The sequence below is a fragment of the Mytilus californianus genome, unplaced genomic scaffold (assembly GCF_021869535.1).
Source record: "Mytilus californianus isolate M0D057914Y unplaced genomic scaffold, xbMytCali1.0.p SCAF_8, whole genome shotgun sequence".
NCBI lineage: Eukaryota > Metazoa > Mollusca > Bivalvia > Mytilida > Mytilidae > Mytilus > Mytilus californianus.
The window spans coordinates 13,655,189-13,671,401 of record NW_026262734.1 but is presented as its reverse complement, the minus strand read 5'-3'; the positions used below and the strand labels follow the sequence as shown (position 1 = coordinate 13,671,401).

General features: G+C 31.8%; 1 protein-coding gene across 1 annotated transcript in view; it reads right to left on the bottom strand.

Moving 5' to 3' along the window:
- The window catches only part of LOC127711227 (platelet endothelial aggregation receptor 1-like), a 118,783-nt gene that overhangs the window by 2,056 nt on the left and 100,514 nt on the right, over positions 1-16,213 (bottom strand). The window lies entirely within an intron of this gene.

Here is a 16,213-nt window from a genome sequence, read left to right as displayed (position 1 = left end):
TTTATACTTTGTGACTTGGATGGAGATGATTATTTGGCACACATACCACATCTTCTTATTTATAGTAACCGGGAGCAGTTTATAATATTTTCATTTCAATAAAAAAGAAATATGCAATTCAGTAAATCAAATCGATTTGTACCATATTGTTACATTCAAAAGTCTTTAACTGAAGTAAATGATTGATAGAAATACATTATTTGTATTGCATCGCTCCTAAAATAATGTCCAGTGTCAAATATTACACATCGATGATCACTTAGATGTTCAACTGAGTCAACAGAAAATTAAACTTAGGACTAGGATCAAATGCAATTCATTACGTTACAATTGTATCCAATATTAATATTGCTAATAACATTCAGTCGAGGAAAAGACACATGTGACATTGATATGCATTGGTTTGTTCTAGCCTGATACGGCGAGCGCGTGTCAACAAAAAAAAGGTCATGTTAACAAGAGAACAATTGTTGTGAATCAGAGCCAAATTGACCTTTGTTCCAACTTTACTCATAAATAATACGTGCTTGTGGACAAAGGTCACAGACGAAAGGTCACAATTCAGTTTCTGAGACTATTATCTTTGAAAAAGAAAATACTTATTTTTAAAAAAATATTTTGTATGTATCTCGAACTATTGTATATATAAACCAACTCTGTAAACAAATGTATTAAATGAACAAATAATTGTTTAGTAAACAAACTATCAAAGTGGCTTGGTACCTAAACAGCTTTATGGTGCTAAGAAATATTATATCATTTGCATGATTAAAATTTAATAAATCTTCATTTACCAAGGCTAATAAACAATTTCATAAACTTTTAAAAGAATATATGTAATAAAAAGTAATTTTTCAAGATATTTCTCTCAATACGTAAACAATTGTCACTTCCTGTCCTGCGACTTTTTGTCCTGTGACTTTTCAGTGTCCGCTTACTGTTAAGAATAGGACCTCCCTTACCCAGGAACTCCCTTACTAATGGAGAGAAAGCTGTCGGGACTACCAATCCTAAGTGTTAGAGAGAATAAAAAGTGCACCAGTCTTTCTCAATTTTATATGTTTTGCGTAAAACAAAACGGTTTTAAATGTTGAATTTAAGGATTGCTCGGATTTAAAAAAATAAATCTTTTTCGTTTGCTTTTCGTTAAAATCATCCTGAATATTATGTAATATTGTACGCTGAACATTCAACGATCATGGCCAAGCATGTGTTCTTCAAAATGCAATCTGTAGAAGAAAAAACACGGTTTTAAATCATGAACATTGGAAATCAAGAATCGTGAGTCGTGTTCGACCTATAATCCTTTATTAAATAGTCGAAATTGACTATTAATATATAGTTTTTTTTTTTGCAACTACGTAACTCTATATATGCGTGCTTTTGACACTTTGCTTAGAAAAAATATCATATATCTTAATTCTCTTTCAATAACATTTCCTTATTCAATTTGCTACTCGTCTACCAAAAAAAAAATAGACATTGTTTCATTTTTGTCATTTTGGTTAAATTCTTGGAAGATCTCTCAGGTAAATATCAAAAATGAGTCCAGAGTTTTGACGGTTGTGAATTAAGGATTAGTTACTTTATGGAACACTTATTTCCTTGGATGGTAGTACAAACTTGTATTTTATCCGTTAAAGTTAGTCTGCCTGTTTAATAATTTGCAGTTTAAAGGAGAATTCTTCGTCTTTTGCAAATAGTTTAAGAATAAAATGAAAATTTGCTTTCGATTGCATTCAGGCAGAGAGAAATATGTTTTGTTATATTTCAGACGATTTTAGTACGGATATTAAACTATAATTCTTAATCTCTTCCAATTTACAAATATAATTTGGTATTGTTTTTTTTTTGCAAATGGTAGATGAAACTTGTATGTTCCAACTTTTTCAGAGGTCTGTGAAATCTTGAAAATATGACGTTCCCGGAAATCACAAGTCGCTATATAGAATGCTTGTAAAATTCAGAAACTTGCAGTACGCTCATATTTAATACTTTTCTGTTCAAAAAGAAAGTGTAAAATAAGAAGGCGAAAACGGGAAAAAGGAAGGGTTGTTACACGAACACGTTCTTCGCAATTTAATTCTAAACGAATAGTGATTATCTAACTTTTTGTTCAAATATAGAATATACACAATCAAATCTCTAACTTATCCACGCTTGCAACTACCTTTTTATTGACAGGTTTCTGCTGGCATTTGATTGGACAGCAGTTTAATGTAGGCGTGACAATCTATCACATTTATCCAATCAGCTGTCAATTTAGTTGGTTTTTTTTTTATATAGTGAATTGATCATCAAAAGGACGTTGTTGCTATTTTTGGCCAGGGAATTTCTATACTAATGAAAAAGTATATGTGTGTGCTTGTCAGATAGAAATAGACAACGCTTATATTTAAGAATAAAAAAGTGATGAAAAAGAAATATTACTATGCTTTATATTTAGACTAATTCACTTAAACTGTGTTATACAGACGAAGAAATAATGCCACGTATAGCCAGGATAAAAAAAAAATGATGATTTTAATTATGCTAAAAATGATATATTATCCAATCAAAGGGGAAGCGTACGATATGTCGGCCCCTGAATCCGCCACTGACCAAGCAAATTACGACATAATTAAACAATTAACAACTTTGTAAAAAAAAATATAGAAAGGCGTCTTTTTATTCCATATAATTTATGATATTTTGTGGACAATATAAATCTTAAATCAGTGTTTCAGAGTCATATCAGATAAAAGAAATAATTGTAATTTCTGCCACAAAAAAAAATCGTATTTTAGAATCACGAAATAATTGAAATCGAATTTGGATTAGTTTTGTGCTCAATGGAATTTATTAAGACTTTAAAATATCTATTCCTTTATAGTCACTTTTTTGAGATCGAATTTAATGAGGTTCATATATAAGTATGTGCCAAAACAGAAAATATACAGTTGCAAATCAACGGGTACAATGTACGTCTTAACACTGGCCAGGACCTCCTGAGTGCACTCAGGACATACAAAGTGCACCCAGGACTCTTTTAAAGTCATCGTATATGCACACAGGAAAAATGTTTATATTCTTTTCACGTTGTTTATTTTAGTGGAAACTATTGGAAGATTTTGAAAACGAACTTAAATAGATATTCAATATTTTTATAAAATAATGAGGGCACGTGTCACGGATTTCACAACTACTCAGCCGTGAATAATCCAATCAAAAAAATTGATTGGATTATCCTTATTGCTTATGAATGGTTTACTCCTGGTTTGCCCACTTAGTATAGTACTTAGAATAGTATGATAAACAAATAGATGAAAATTATATATACATGCAACCGTAATATTAATTAATATATAACAACAAACCAGTGTATTCTCTGGAACTATTATTATATTAGTAAGGTATACTGATTTATATCACTACAATATAATAGTTATTACGGTGAGGTTGAATTTCCTGTCATTTATTCATCATCCAAGCACGAACTTGTATAAGAAAAAAAAAATCTCTGTAAATTAACCTCAGTTTCAGGTATAGAGATGTGATCTGTTTCTGTGACATGTGCTTTTGACCATCCACAAGAACCTGCGATCATCCGATGTTCAGTACTTCAGTACTTTGATTTAATTTATCATGCGCTCTATTGATGCCAGATTTTCCTTTTTTTTCAATGTTCAACCACACCTATGCATTCTTATATTATAGGACTTTCTTCGTAGATGAAACAGGGGTTTTATCCAAAAAGGACGCCACGTTTTGCAATGAATAAGATCGATATTATATTTAACGTTTTCAAATGAAATAAATTGAATGGAAAATTTCCAGACTATAGACAAGACAAGACACATGTACATATACGTAGACTTCGTTTGGATGTGACATGTCTTTAAAATTAATACAGTTGAAATAAGACTGAGAATGAAACTTATTTTCTGTTAACTATGTACCATAAATTTAGGTACATCTCTCTACGATTAATCTTCCTCTGAGTATATGCATGGCTTGGGGGAAAGAAAAGCAATTGATCTATACTCATGCAAATAACCCTTTCAATTATGAATTCTTATAAACTGAATTAAAAGTAATCAAACGGAACTCAAACTATAGGAGATGTGGGATAAACTTCAATTTGACAGCAACCAAACGACAAAAACGCCATAGGTAAATCAGATATGTCTTTGAGTAAAAGCCAATTTCTATTTTTTCACTGTTTTTATTTCAAATAGCGCAAAAAAACACTTTTTCCAAATATATTTTTTCTAACAAAGCATAAAAGAAAAGATCAACAGCCCTTTTATCATTACTACTTAGCAACAAGGAAGCATAATTTACCAGTTAAAGATTGGTTGGATCAATTTACAAGGTGATCAGACATTACACAAGAAGAGCGCGTGTCCCGTAAAAATGTTAACTTGTATTTGTAGTATTTGTATTTTTATCCATCTGATGAGTTAAGCCTCTTTCAACTGATTTTTTATAGTTCGTTCTTATGTTGTACTGTTGCACCACTGTCCCAGGTTAGGGGAGGATTGGGATCCCGCTAACATGTTTAACCCCGCCACATTCTGTATGTATGTGTCTGTCCCAAGTCAGGAGCCTGTACTTCAGTGGTTGTCGTTTGTTTATGTGTTACATATTTGTTTTTTTTTTGTTCATTTTTTGTACATAAATTAGGCCGTTAGTTTTCTCGTTTGAATTGTTTTAAATTGTCATTTCGGGGCCTTTTATAGCTGACTGTGCGGTATGGACTTTGTTCATTGTTGAAGGCCGTACGGTGACCTATAGTTGTTAATTTCTGTGTCACTTGGTCTCTTGTGGAGAGTTGTCTCATTGGCAATCATACCACATCTTCTTTTTTATAATAACTTTTAAATCTCTTAATATTTTCGAATCAACTTTGAACATATTTTTTTACCTTATAATAATCAATCTTAATTTATGATCTTGATGCATATTTAACCTTTCCATTCATATCCTTAGTTCAGACGACACAGTACTATTGGCAGAAAGTGCTGATGATTAACAGAAACAGCTGGATTCTTTCAGTGAATACTGTAATATTTGGAAGCTTAAAGTTAACTAAAGTGATGATTTTTTTCTATAGGCAGAATGCCGTCAAATTTACATTTTTTTAATAGCTATAGACGGCACTGACATTGAAAATATTAAAAGAATTTAACTATTTTGGCATATTATTATCTAGAACTGGTAATACTAAAATAGCATAGAAACACTTAGCAGAAAAAGCCACAAAAGCTATGTTTAATGTGTTGAAATCAGGCCGCATACATAATCTTTCCATTCAGTGTCACTAAGATCTTTTCTATAAAGTTGTGAAACCCATACTTTTGTATGAATGTGAAATTTGGGGGCATGGTAATGTTGAAGTTATAGAAAGAATCCATCAGAAATTCTGTAAACTTCTTTTGAAACTGAAAAATTCCACACCTAGCTATATGGTATACGGAGAACTTGGTAGATATCCTTTAAATTAAAAATAGTATCTTATTGGTGTAAATTAGTATCTGCTAAAGAGACTATGTTATCTTCTATCGCATATACACTATTAAAAACACTATTTACTGTTAATAATGTATGTACATTTTTTGTGAGTAAAGTTAAAAATATATTGGATGAATGTGGTTTTTCAAATACTTGGATTTCTCTATGTTTTGGTAATGATATATGGTTAAAAGATGCACTAAAGTTGCGATTACAAGACCAATACAAACAGTTGCGGAATACACAATTTCAATAGTCTACAAAATCAGTAAATTATAGAATTTTTAAGTTAGAATTAAAATTTGAAAAAAAAAAATATTTCGATATCTTGGATTATGCACGAAAGTATTATTTTATGTAGATATAGAACCACAAACTACAGACTCTCAAGAGAGACAGGGAGGTGGAATAATGTTAATAGAAATGATAGAAAATTTCATCTTTGTAATATTGGTAGCATTGGAGACGAATTTCATTATCTGCTAGAATGTCCATTTTTTAACGACAGTAGAAAATTATACCTTGATAAGTACTATTTGGCTCGTGTTAATACACTAAAGTTTAGAAAATTGATGAGCAAATTAAACAAAACAGTCAGAGCTAAAAAGATTATGTAAGTTTATAAAGTGTATAAATAAACATATGGGTCCTCCTAGCTAAAATGTATATTATTTGGAAACCACTGTATTGTATATATGTTTTGTAAATAGATGCATATTCATGTACCTATTTTGCACTCTCTCTGTACCTATGATGTATCTGCAATGGTTATGGGAATAAAGATATTGGTATTGGTTTATATGAATTCGTCCAGCTTCGGTGGATTCAATCAACACTATGGTAACTGGACACATTACACAAAAGTCGGCACGTGCCATGTTAAATGTTAATAACTCTTTCATTTCTAAATACATTTACACCAAAATTTAAAGATATGCACTTTATTTACAACGTTATCATACTGAATGACCTTGGTACTTATATGACTGTTCCATCATGGGCGTAGTGCAGTTTCCAGAGCTTATTGCACCAATGCGGCCTAGGTGGTGTTTAGACGTACCGGGTAAATCAGTCTTCAACAAGAAACAGAGGCTTTTTTTTTTGTTCTTCGGTAGTGAGCCAGAAGAGGTCCATTTCTGGTTTTTTGCATAGGGAAGATCTTCTGGCTCTCTTCCACCTCTTCTTTTTTGATAGGTAGTTAAGACAGCAGAGGCACATAAGAAACATGGCGTCGTTTAGTCTGGAATGTGAGCTGTGTTATAAACGTTTTTATGGTATGACAGTCTTAATAGGACATGGATCCGTGTAGGACGATAAGCTGGATAAATATAAGAACTACACGGACAATAACAGTTAAGGGACGACTATTTGATATTCTACTAGGGAAAGGATTTTTATTGATTGGTGTTTAACGCTACTTTCAACACTTGGGCTATTCCGTGGTGGTCAGTTTAAATTTATAGAGGGCATTATTAACATTTTTAATCTGTCGCTTATTATGCATATTTTTCAGCTCTTACCAGCCCACCCCACTAAATGAATGGATATCAAATGGTTTTTCTTCTTATTTAACACAAGTTTAAATTGATTGATTGTTTGTTGCTAATTATTAACGCCCAGTGACAAATATGTCATGCATGTTCAGGACTCGGTTGAAAACACGAGTTTAAAAGTCAGGTAAATAAATAAAAACAAAGAAGTGTATGATTGCTAATGAGGCAACTATCCACCGGAGTTCAAATATGAAGTGAATGTAAGCAATTATAGAAAACCGTAATTAAGGCCTTCAACAATGACAAAACCCGATACTGTCAAAAGGCCCGACGTGAAAAGTGTGAGAAACAATTCAAACGAAAAAACGTACGGCCTAATTATACATAACAAAATAATTTACAAAATATCAAATATGAGTTGAGACATGAACCAACGACAACAACTAAACTACAGGCTCCTGACTTGTAACAGGCACACAAAGAATATGGCAGGGTTGATATAAAAACGAAGATTGCCAATGAGACAACCCTCCAGAAGAGACCAAATGACACAGCAATTAACAGCTATATGTCACTGTACGGCCTTCAATAATAAGCAAAGCCCATACCACATAGTTAGCTATAAAAGGCCCCGAAATCACAAATGTAAAACAATTCAAACGAGAAAAACTAACGGTCTAATTAATGTACAAAAAGAAAATGAACGATAAACAAATATGTAACACAGAAAAAAACGACAACCACTGAATTACTGGCTCTTGACTTGGGACAGGCACATACATACAGAATGTGGAGGGGTTAAACATGTTAGCATGATCCGGCACAACCAGCCCCCTAACCTGGGACAGTGGTGTAACAGTACAATAACATGTTTGTGAGCGCTTGACCCCCCCCCCCCCCCCCCCCCCCGAAGCTGGGACAGTGGTGTAACAGTACAATATAAGAACAACCTGCACCAATCAATTGCAATTAGATTACTATAACTCAAAAGATCGGTACGAGACACACACAAAAAACTTACCTTAAGACAATAGACACAAAGCACCGAAATAAGAGTATTTGCAATTACTGGAAGTTTGTTCAAAGCTAAATACAACTATATTACAGAAATAAATTTTGTTCTCCAAGACTGAAGTATCGATCAGTACACAAACAACGGATTTATTAGAAAAAAAAGAAGAAAAAACAGTCTGAGAAATGTCTGGTATACATTGTATACTTGCATAAAAGTCCATATACAATGAAATTTTTCCGAAGGTTTTGACCATCGAAATTATGCAATAGAAATAATAGTTAGGACCAGAAGATTTTCTTCAAGGACCAGCAGAGAAAAATGATTTTGAGAACTTTCCGATATCTTTGCTTTATACAAAAATAATCCAGTTTGGTTACTTTAAAAAAAAAATGGGTAGACAAGATGTCCTTTTTGATCATATTCTAGACAAACATTGACGATTTTTTGTGCAGTTTAAGATTATTCTTAAAAATCAAATAGTGGGGGTTTACGCCTGATTTGTCTAGCAAAATTGAGTTAGAGGAAAGAACAAAGAAAAATGTCACGAACCGAGCACACTTTTACAGTCATGTCTACCAGACGTATCTTAATTTTCTATAAAATCATCGTAAACTTCATTTAATATGACATCCAACATAACAAAAATCTGCTATATTCGACGGCAAATTGAATTTTTGTTTTATTGGTCTTCCGTAGAATATCTCCAGAAGAGGTCCAGATTCCTTTTTTTTTGGACTCTTCACCAGAAGACATTCTGGAGATGTGCAGAAGAGACAAATAAAACACGCCGCAGGTGTCTACACGAAATGTCAAGGTCTAAACGTCATGAGTTTAATATTTAAAATTCGAGAATACAATAAACAAAAACAATTATATGAAAGAATCTAAATAATATAAATACTCATTATTTTACACGTATTCGAGGGATAAAAATAATCAGTTCTACAAATTGCTGTTAAATGAAATATTTAAGCCAATTTTACAAATATTTATACCTGCCTCTGTAAAATGTCATATTGAAGGACCACATTATTTTTATTATCGTTAGACATGTTAGAGACACTGTTGCAAAGCTCATTTTCCGTTCACTTTAAAAACCTTCAAAAATTGCCTAAACTTTTTATCTCAGACTAGACAGCGTGAAAGATCAATGACACTTTGGTAAGTGTACAAACGGCGTTTTGACAAACAGGTAAATAATAATGTTTTCGCCCGGGGATATGAATTTGACATTAAACGTCCTTCAGTAACTTTACAATACCCAGCCGTGTCATTTCCGTATATTGTAGATTGAACGTGTGACATATATACACCAGCAATACCAATACAGGTGAATTTTACCTTTTTGAATGACTCCAAAGAGGGGGTGCATTGCATTTGCGCCAATTTTGAAAAAATCATTCTTCATTTGCGCCAAAAAAATAAAAACTACATTGGCGCCATTTTGGAAAAGTTTTAAATATTCATTGTTACATCGTGAGTTTTTTAAGTATTCCCCATGGATAACTTATTTTAAAAAGTTCAAACTTATTGTTTAATAAAATTCGTAAGGGTTCCGCGGAACCCAGTGACTCGTCTACTTTTACTGTTATTCGCAGGCTCAACAAAAATGAGGAAAAAAATTAATAAAAATATTCCTCTCTATACTATCTTTTGATTGTAAGTAGCTTCTGTCCAAGTTTGGGAAAAATCTAGGATAATTTGCGAATCTAATAAATGTTTTAAAACTTAAACTGCAGAATGTATGTAATGTTGACTGAAAGAAAAACTAAGTCCATTTATAAGTAAAATACGGAAAAAATGGAACAAAATTTTATCAAAATTTCCTTCTAGATACTAGCTTTTGATCATAAACAAGCTTCTGTCCAAGTGTGGTACAAATTCAGGATAGTTTAAGAAAGTTGTTAAAATTTTAAAAACTTTAACCACAGAGTGAATGTAATGTTAACTGGCAGAAAAACTAAGTCCATTTATTAGTGAAATACGGAAAAAATGGATTTTTTTTTTAAATTTACTTCTGGATACTATCTTAATATCATAAACAAGCTTCTTTCCAAGTTTGGTAGAAATCCAGGAAAGTTATTAAAATTTCAAAAACTTTAACAACAGAGTGAATATTTGTGGACGCCGCCGCCGCCGCCGCCGACGACGACGACGACGCCGACGCCGACGACGGAATGTAGGATCGCTATGTCTTGCTTTTTCGACAAAAGTCGAAGGCTCGACAATAAAACTACTAGTCAGTTAGGTTTTAAATTATATAGTGTTCGCATGTTTGAGGTGTCAAGATAGATGGATCTGAGTAAAATCCGTTAGTTTTCTCAGAGTTTGATTATTTCATATTTTTCATGTTTGGACCGTTTTTAGCCAACTTAACGGAATGGTTTTTAGAAGTCCACCTCATTTGAACTTTACGGATAGTTGTTTCATAAGCAATTCTTAATATACTGTACCACATCTCCTGTGTTTACATAGAGGAAATTTGTCTGTAATTTTTATGACCACACATATAGGTTATCAAGTATAAATAAGTACATCCGAGCCGTTGCCTACAAGTCTAGTGTCGGAACAAACTTTTGGTTTTACTCCAGTATATAGTCCTTTATTTTTAATTTTTATGAACTCGTTAAATTATAACACAACTATGTTCTAAAGTTATTATTCAAAGTCTCTTTTAAATAAAACAATTTTTAATACTATTCAAAATTGAGAATGAAATGGGGAATGTGTCAAAGTGATATCAACCCGACCACAGAGCAGAAAACAGCCGAAGGCCACCAATGGGTCTTCAACACAGCGAGAAAATCCCGCACCCGGAGGCGTGCTTCAGCTGGCCCCTAAACAGACACCAAGTGATGGATGCAATTGTGGCTTATACTGTTTAATTATTTTTTTTGGTTGCTTAAACGTCCAGTGGCAAACATTTCATGCATATTCAGGACGAGAACACTTTTCAAAAAAAAATTATGTAGTACTAGGTATTACAAACGTTAAAATTTTCTTATCATTGACCTTTCAATACAATTTTGTTTATGATATGATCTTTCGTTGTCTTTCTATGGTTATGAAGCCATGAAGTGTGTTCTATATATTATAAGTTAGCATATATGTACAGTTTGTCATTTTGACTTTTTTTTTATTTTGCCATGGCGTTGTCAGTTTGTCTTTGAATAATAAGTTTGAATATCACTTTGGAAATTTAATTCCGCAATTTTACAAAAATCATGAGATTCAAATTTGATAAGATGAAAGATTATATTTTGAACTAATACGTATGCACATCCGTACAATTTAATGAGATTCTTGATCGGGGGTAGAGAATTCCTCTATCTAACCAAGAAAACCATTATGTCTGCTGTATAATTCACCTACTTCTATTATATAAAATTGAAAACTTTCCTAACAGAACAAGTATCGATTTGCATATTTGTAAAATTTAATGTCAGAGGTACACACAGTGGCGGATTTAGGGGGGAGGATTTTGGACCCCCTTTTGTTAATAAGGACATACGGTTGGATCCCCTCCCTTTATCCTTGGTTGGGAACCCCCATTTAAAATGACTGGATCAGCCACGTGCACTGTACACAGATTTAGTCCGCATTGTTTTCCAGGCAGAATAGACCACCACTGTTACTCATTTTTATAGTTGTAAATATTTACGCTAAATTTTGTTAATAAAGATAGGAACAGTTACAATTGTGTGGTCATAAATTTCGTAAATTTGTTTTCTGAATCCATATAGCAAGTGGCATGACATCTTAATGGTGAATCGGGGAAATCACAGAAAGCTTATGGAAATGTTAGATTTTTTTTGAATTTTCGATATATGACAATAGCGCAAAAAGTATCAAATATGTTTAAAGAGAGAAAAAAAAATGACTGTAGCTGTAATAACTATATGTTTATTTGTTTTTAATTGTGTCGCTCTTTGATGACCATTTATGAAACCTGCATTTTCGTCTTTCATTCTTACGTACGTCTAGCAATTTACAGAACTCAAATTATATATATGAATAAAAGGAGTTGTCGGTTTTATTTACGTCAATAATACAGCAAACAAACCACAAAAAAAAAAAAAAAAAAAAAAAAAAAAAAAAAAAAGACATCTAGAGGGCAAAGTGAAATTTTCGGCTTGCAGTACAAACTATAAGTATAAGTATAAAGAACAGTTATATTATAACTATACAACGTCAAAAGTTCTCTCGTTTATTTCATTCCATAGTAGAGTGAAATGACTTACTTTCATTTGACCTTTAAAGAGGCAGAATTAGTTGACACAAATTTTGAAACTTATGATAAACAAGAAATCACAGCTTATTAGTGTTAGTGTACCGGAAACGAAGGTAACAACCTATCTGGTAAGTTATACCATCCAAGGACGTATATTATAGTTATACGAAATACAATATTTACATTTCTTTACGGTCCTATGTTTTATATATAACGGTCTTTCTATATTTAAATGAGATAGGGTAATACCCATTGAATTCCTTTCTGCACGGGCGATTTCGGCAGTCAGTATATAAGGAAAATTTAAGGTATGTTAGACAATGCGACGTTCGTTACAAGATAGTAAAGACTAGGTTAGTTTGATATACTATTCCCCTCCCACCCCATTTACCTATCTTATGTATGTAACATTATCGTTTCTTTTCGACTTGTGTATGGTAAAAAAATATGCCTTTTTGTATGGCTGATTGTATATATTTATGTTGAACATGTTAAATTCGGTAAACGGACAGAAAGTCACAGGACAAAAAGTCACAGGACATAAAGTCACAAATTTGATAGGACAAAAAGTCACAGGACAAAAAGTCACAAATAATTTGTTGACAATTGTTTGAATATATAAGAGAAAGATCTTGAAATATTTTCTTTTTATTACATATATTCATTTTTAAGTTTAGGAAATTGTTCATAAGCCTTGATAAATGAAAATTTTTTAAAATTTTAATCATGCAAAGGATATATTTCTTGGCACAATGAAACCATTTAAGTACCAAGCCACGTTGATATTTTGTTTTCATAACAATTATTTGATCATTATTGATATTTATTGAATAAATTTTTATTACAAAGTTACTTCACATATAATAGTTCAAGAAAAAATAAAAATTTTATTTTCTAAATTAGTGTTTTCTTGTTTAAAGAAAAATAATCTCAAAACTGAATTGTGACTTTTTGTCCTGTGACTTTTTGTCCGTGACTTTTTGTCTGTGGCTTTTTGTCCTGTGACTTTCTGTCCTACATTTCTAAATTCAAGGCTATCTTGTAGCGAACGCACAACACTATACTGTGTTTGGTTTTTTCTACGATATCTAGTTAAGAAAAAACTTTATTATCGGAGGGGTGAAACGAGGGAGAAAATAATAGGTATTGACCTATAATGGTTTACTCTTATAAATTGTAACTTGGATGGAGAGTTGTCTCATTGGCACTCATACCACATCTTCCTATATCTATTAGATACACATTAAGGGCGTTAGCCCGAATGAGTGCGTATTACTTACACCAATTGAATATTGTCAATGCAGAATGACAAATTCAATAATTTAGGACAGGGATTTCAATACTAACTGATTCCCTGTTAAGGAGGAGATCTTTTAACAATTTGACAATATGCTATTGAAATGCATGATAAATGCAGGGTATCTAATTTACTTATCGACATCTTTGTGTAAAAAAAGATACAATATTGCTAGATAAATAGGAAACAAAAACACATTATTTTCCTTGCATAATCTTATCTAAAATTGTTGAAAATTATCATAATTTGTGGGTATTTTTTTAACATGATACACCAAAGCCGAATTTTGTATGTTTGCATTACACCCTTGCACTGTTTGGATTAACGTATAAATTAGAAGTTAGGTTAGAAAGTCACAAAAAAAAGAATTAAAGAACAAAACGCCATTATATAGTTTTCCGGATAATGTTTTTTTGGCAAATATTATAAAAAATAATCTAAAACTTTTACATATACCGTGATAACATTTTAGGTAAACACATAGAGTTACAAATATACCAGCATACATTTTTGATAGAAAAAAAACATGCTATCAAAGATACGTCAGAAATGCCTAGATCCATGCCTAAGACATATACATCTTTTTTTTGTTTACATTTATTTAACCTCCATCCAACAATGGGAAGGAACATTTGCCATAGCTGTGAAATGAATTGATTTAAAACGACTTTAAACATATTTATTTCTGTCTTGTCAATATCTTAGCATAGAATATAATCAGGATATGGTCTGTGTATAAAACAAGTATACCGCTGTAATAAAATCACTAGACAATTTATACATGTAAATATATGCTACTTCCTACAGAATTTTGTTTTGTTTTTAGTTTTTAATTATTTTTTTGTCATTATCGTATATCTTTTTTAACCACTAAATTTGCGGTTTTGTGATATGTTCGTGCAGTTTTAACAATGTCGTCAATAGTGTTTAGAAAGAAGCTATTATAAAATGTGTCAGAACCTTAAATTACACATACATGAACGGAGCTATGATACCATGACAGGTGTACATATGATGTAATTGTGAAATAGCCATTGTAATTGCCAAGTTTTTAATAGTTTAAGGATCATTGATTGTGTTACCTTTTGATTATTGGCACGTGCCATCGCACTCAATCTTTATTGACAGAAAATATTAAATAACGAATACATTTATTACTATAAGAGGAAGAAGAAGAATTATTTGCTATAGTGCAACTTGAATAAACAAATAAATACATAATTATTTTATATTAAATACAATTGTTATTAAAATGAAAGAAAGGATTAACGCATTTACAAGCCTTAGGATATATACTCGATGCTGAACTTAAATTAGGTTGTATTGTTTTAACGGAAAGTTCTATGAGGATCTGGAGGGGGTCCTTTATTTCTGTTTTCTTTAAATTTTTTTGCCGATTTTCTCTATTCTTTAAACTTTTTGTCTATTATTATCAATACTTTATATTCAAGCACCTTATTATTCTCTATTCTTTATTTTTTATCCATTTTCTCTATTCTTTATATTTATTGCCAATCATTCTCCATTCTGTAATCCCCCCATCAACATCTTCTTCTTTCCGATGGTATGTTATTTATAGTTTTATTGTCTCGTCACGGTCTTAGTGCAGTTTTCAGAATATTAACTGCACTCGGAGACATGATTCCCTGATGCGGCCTTAGTGACTACACATCACTACGAAATAAAAGCAAAAAAAAAAAAAAAAAAGACGGTTGTCCAAATATAAAAAGAATAACACGCACGGGGAATGATTACTAAATGCCACGAAGTAATTATTAAGTTTTAGAGGAAAGTATCGAAAGATAACGAAATTAACGATATAAATTATCTGACATAAAACATATTTGTATTTACGCTGATCGTTCCCGATGAAGTTAAATCCAGAACCGTGCTTCAGACGCAAGAAATTTATAAGGTGTTTTCACTCTTTTGTTAATGCTATGTTTAAAATTTGCAATTACTTCTTTTCAAAGAATAAGTAGATAAATACATAAATTAACATCAGAAAATAAAAAATAAAATAAAATCATAAACAGTTATATGCGAATAATTTATTTCCTCAACAAAACAAAATCACTAATCTCTTAAAAAAAGACCAACAGAAATAAAAAGTCAACCAATGATTTTATGTTAAATTATTAAAAATATACGTTTTTCATTCTAGCATTTATATTGTAAATTTTTTGTAATTAAAATGTATCATCCACATGAAGGGGCGTAACTCCTAATATCATTCTGACACACTAAACGGATCTTAACCCGATCTGAAAATTTTGAACAGTACTTTTTATGTTTGGTCTGAATTCGTCTAAAACCGTCTTAACATATCTTGTTTAACAGCTAGAGCCTTCTGTCTTGTTTATCTTGACATAAATGAACGGACTGAACACGACATATCTGAACAGCGTCTGAAAGTCTTAAAAAGTCTTAACGTTTTTCCCTAGCGGTAAATTCAGTCGATTAAGACTTGATCAGACCAAAATGACCGTTTCAGACTGAAATCTTGCTACTAGTGCATATAGACAAAGCACATAAGCCATGATGAAAAATAAGCTTTTTAGATTTAAAGATTTCAATTTCATGAAGATTAAATAAGAACACCCGGAACAGGATATAACTATAAGGCGCACCTACTACGGAAATATCACCTTTTTAAAAAGGTTTGGCCTTGTCCGATTCTATTT